The sequence below is a fragment of the Pygoscelis adeliae genome, unplaced genomic scaffold, assembly GCF_000699105.1.
Source record: "Pygoscelis adeliae isolate BGI_AS28 unplaced genomic scaffold, ASM69910v1 Scaffold192, whole genome shotgun sequence".
In the NCBI taxonomy this organism is placed as follows: Eukaryota; Metazoa; Chordata; class Aves; order Sphenisciformes; family Spheniscidae; genus Pygoscelis; species Pygoscelis adeliae.
In genome coordinates, this window is record NW_008824284.1 from 331938 (window position 1) to 337075 (window position 5138).

A 5138-nucleotide genomic window follows, 5' to 3' on the forward strand; every position below is an offset into this window, starting at 1 on the left:
GTAGAAAGCCAGTTGAATTTCAGAGATACTTAGATACACAGTAGATGTTTAAGCTGTTGGTCCTGAAATCCATTAGGGCATTTCATTAAAACCTAGGGATATGATTTTAGATGCCTAAACCAAAACCAGAATAGGAGATACTTTGTCCTTTCCCTCAGATCTTGGTAGAGGAATGTAACCAGCTATACAGTATCACCTTACTGACTGTTTTTGCTGATCTTTGGCTTACAGATGTCCCATTTCCAAATGTATGTCAGTTTATAAATGTTCTCTGTCCTGCTATGGAACGATATTTATAACAACGTAATTCCAGCTTTATAGCTTCTGATCTGTTCTCCAACCTGCCCATGTACTATGTTATTTTTATGGGTTGCTAGTAGAAAAATGTTGTAGATGGGAATTTCTTTTGAAAGTTGCTTCATTATTACATATAATATTCCACATCTGCCTCTTGATGCTATTGGGAGCAAAAATTGGACAAGATTTTGGAATTCTGAAGTAAATGTGCTTACAATACAACATAGCACGTTTCTATAGTCAGGAAATTGTAAATATTACATTAGCATGAGTCTCCCATGCAATGTACTTACCTTAGCTTCCGTTTTGTTCTGAACTTAGCCAAAATACAACATTGTCCTTTCAGTGACATCAAACAATAGATACTGCCAGGCTAAATGAAAATTCTTGCATTCATTTTTTTTTTATGTGAGAATCAGCAGAAAGGTTGAGGAAAATTCTGAAGAAGTTAGCTGAATAGAATTTTCAGTTCTATACTAAAAGTTTTTTCTACTGCCAAAGTTTCCACTTTGTTGCTTGAAGGTATTCAACTGTGAAATAGGGGAAACTAATTAGAGTACTTGCGTTAAAAATGAAAAGCTACAATACCTAATATCTGCAAGTTAAAACTCTCCCATAAGATTTCATTAATTTAAGTAATTTGATGCTGTGAAGAGCAATCGTGTACTAACCATTATGTATAATTATAAAAAAATACCAATTAGATAAAGTATTTGCTTGTTATATAGTAGAAAATCCCATAATCAGAGACATTAATCTTGTTTCATAATTTGGGCATACTGATAAGAGCAGTTTGACTGTATTTGTTCTAGATTACAAAACATCTGTTGGGGTTTTTTTAAAGGTAATTTTTCTTACATGTGGAACAATCATACATGACTGAATACTTGGATTCATGTTGTACTTTTATACATAGAATTCTCATTTTTTGCAAGCATAGAGGGAAGTTATTGTCTTAAAAATAAATAAATTAAATTCTCCAGATGTAATGTCTGAATGATCATGCATTTAGAGCTCTGCCTAGCAAAGTACTCATTTGATGTTTAACTAGAGCATGTTCATAGTTGTGTATTTTAGCCAAGGTTGTTCTGCTGGAGATGCTGAACTCTTGAAGACTAAATGGAAGTACTGTCTCATCTTTATGTTTTAGTGGTGGTCTTTTAAGAAATTAAAACATTGAATTCTTTTTCTTAAAACCAGTTTAAGTAAAAAGATTTGAATTTTTCTTTCCTTCTTTTTTTGACTTTTTTTAAGCACTTCTTCAGTTTGTAGGCTTAACTTGTTCTTTTGGCCCATAAACTGAATCAAGGTAAAAAACTCTCACTTGTGTATCAGCATATGATTTTATAGGGTTTGTGCAATTTTAATTAATAGGAAGTAGCTAATTGTCACTTGATGTTAATTCAGTAACTCATTGAAGTTTCTCAGATACTATGATAATGTACTCAGTAAAGAAATCTTTCTTGGTAGTTACCCTACATCTTTCTAGATGAGCAGCTATTGATTGTGCAGTACAGTTTGTTGCCCAAACTCCTCCCCTTACCCCAAAAGCTATCTGACACAGTCAGTGTGACTGTGCCTGCCTTTTCACTTTTCCTTTTAATGCCTCTTGTCTTTGCATGTTCTCTGTAGTTATTCCCTAAGCTTTACAGGCTTAGTCCTTAATGTACTTGGACAAGTTCTGGCAGTTCCTCTGTATTCCCACACAGTTTCAGGTATAGTCCTGTTAACTAGTAAAAGATAAGGTAACGTGCATTCACTACACGATGTCTTTTTAACAACAGAAAAATCTGAGAACAGACTTTCTTAAGAAGCTATGTGAGAATTTAGGCCTTAGGAAGTTGAAGAAGTGGAAGAGGTAGTTTTGCTGGCATGTATTCTCCTACATTTCCTTTACCAGGAGTGAAAGGTAACCGTCTACTTAATGCAACATGAAAATGTCACTGCCTCTGAGGCAGCAGTGAATCTGCAGTGACTTATGTGTTAAAGCTTTTTCCTAATTTGCGGCAACAGTGAATCTGCAGTGACTTATGTGTTAGAGCCTTTTCCTAATTTGCGTGATGATGTTATTTTCTTACTAATGATTAAACTGAAATAATAGTTTTAGCTTACTTTATACCACTTCAGAATAAGCTAGAAATCTGTCAAGAAGATACGCAGGGCATAATCAAAGCCTTAAGGTTAGGGCGCAGAATCAACTTACAGTGTACATCAGTGAGTCACTGTAATTGGCTCCCTGTATGCCCTTAGGCAGTAGCAATTGCAGAATAATGTGACTTGGCTTAACAAGTACGAGAAAAGAATTGCTCAGGCTCTCTTTCGCAGCTGGATCTAGTGAGCTGACATATTTGTCATGGTAACATGATTCCGTGTTTTGAGATACTGAGAGGTCCTGGGCTCCTGTACATGTGCATAAGCAGAAGGGCCGAATCAAATGTGTTATTGAAGCTTCTGAATGTGTGGTGCATGTGCAGTAAGTCACAGTTGCACATTGCACTGCATGTTGGCGTGTTGTCTCCTTGTATTCCCTCTCAGACAAAGCTAGATCCAGTAGCCCTTGCCTCCACAGTGCACTACTTGCTCTTGTGTCCTAGTCCGATTCTTCCTGTTATGTAAAGGGAGAAATCAAATTGTGTTGTGAGAGAAGTGAAAGACAACCATCCCTGTCTTGCAGATTATATACTGTATACAGCATTCCGTAGTATGTATTGCACAGGTTAGTATGTTTAGTTGTTTTGTTATCTAGGAAGACAATTAAGCCTGTCACCCATATAAGGCGATCTCTCTGTGTCTTGATTTCCTCCTTGATTTTGAAGATAGAAGTCAGTTTCAGCTAAATCTAGTCTTTTAGAGGTCTGTAATCTGCTGTCACGTTCACGTGCATTTTTAATTCTCTTAGAAGCTGTGTAGGTGCAGCAAACAACTTGAGTATTCTCACTGGCTGACTTCTGGCACATTTCAAAAGCTTATCTCTGGTGTAGAGCAAATTAATATAAAACACGTATGTATGTATACTTTGTGTGTATATAAACAAAAATTTTTCATAAGAAGAAAACTGTTCCAGCTTCAATTTCAGCTTTCTTCATATGCGTTTAAAAAGGGTTTAAACACTGGTGCTGTTTCCTCCATAGTTAAGGGGTATGGTTCACATGCAATGTTCCCTAGTTGGAAAGGGAGACGAATAACTTTTGGAGAGAGACAGGCTTTGCCATGACTGTTTTCAACCTTTGCTCTTTAGGTCAATCTTTCCCTGCTGCCTGCTAATCATTTGCTCTATAATAGCAGACCATGCTGGGGTAGTGGATATTTAAGGTTTTAGAGTCCACTGACAGCATAACAACCTAAAAAAAAATCCCAAAACCAATATTAAAAATAATTAATGAAAAGTTTTCCTACTGGGTTTGTTTCTGCCAAAATTATACCCTTCGAACTATTTCTTGGATCTTAGAAGAACCTTACTCAGGTTGTAGAGTCATGTATTAAGAAGTACAAATTGTCATAGTTAAGTCTACTGCTGAAATGTTAATTTCAGACATCCTTGTGTGGTTACATGACTGAAAACTCATGTACCACTCTGTGCTTCCCTCCCCACCTCTTTTACTTTCAGTACTCAAAATGAATGCAAAATAAAGACTGTTGAAACTATCGTTATCAGTGTCCAAACCTCACTTATCAGTGATTTTTTGTAATTTTTCATCTTTCTTTTTCGGCAATCTTATATCGCATTGTTAGCTCATAACAATGTATTTGATCATAACCTTTGTACTTCTTAATGCAATAATCTAATTTACTCTTTCTTTGGCGGTGTAACCCTGCCTCACGTGAAAGATTCGTGTCTGGTCAACTGCTAGAATATTACTGTAAATCTAATGCTATACTAGTCCAGTTTCTTATGGCAGGCAGCAGAAAAGCAATGAAGACTGAAATAAATGAATATGTTGAGACATTTCAGTTGCATGCTGCTCTAGCAGTCCCTGGAGGATGAAAGGAATGTGTCAGCCCTGGCGTTCTTAACTGGAAAAGTTCTGTAACATAATAATTCAGGGGGAAGAAAAGAAATTAACATTTTCTCCCGTTTATTAAAAAAAAAAAAAAGAAAAAAAAGAGTTTGCTGCCTGTATTTGGTGATATTCTAATAGCTTGCGTAAGCTTTTCAGGCAACCCAAAGGGGCAGCATCTTAAAAGTAGCTTTGGTATTAAAGGACAAAAACCACCTTGAAACATAAGGTATAACATACACTTTCTGCTGAAATTTGGGCCTAGAACCATAGACTTATCTCATGCAGTTCATGTCTGTCATAGATATAAAGAAATAAACCCAGGAGTCCTTGAAAGAACATTCCATCCTTAAAGACAGCTTTTTCTGCATAACTATGCTTTGAAAATCAGTAAAAGTGTTACTAAATGATTCTGGTATGATCCAGGTCAAGTGCTGTTGCTGATTACAAATGTAACAGTAGGCCAAAGTTTAAAAAAATGAATTTTGGTGAGGCCTTTGATGTTCAGGATGAACAACAACACATCTCACATTTTAAAAAGGGTAGAAAGGAGGACCCTGGGAACTACTGACCTGTCAGCCTCACCTCTGTGCCTGGGAAGATCGTGGAACAAATCTTCCTAGAAGCTATGCTAAGGCACATGGAGGACAGGGAGGTGATTCGAGACAGCCAGCATGGCTTCACCAAGGGCAAGTCCTGCCTGACCAGCCTAGGGGCTTTCTATGATGGAGTGACATCCACACCAGTGGACAAGGGGAGGACTATGGATGTCATCTATCTGGACCTCTGTAAGGCCTTTGACAGGGTCCCCCGCAACGTCCTTCCCTCTAAACTGGAGAGATA

General features: G+C 37.1%; 1 protein-coding gene across 1 annotated transcript in view; it reads left to right on the forward strand.

Moving 5' to 3' along the window:
- HSD17B4 (hydroxysteroid (17-beta) dehydrogenase 4) overlaps positions 1–5138 on the forward strand; it is a 64478-nt gene that overhangs the window by 16462 nt on the left and 42878 nt on the right. The gene's annotated exons all lie outside the window — the stretch shown is intronic.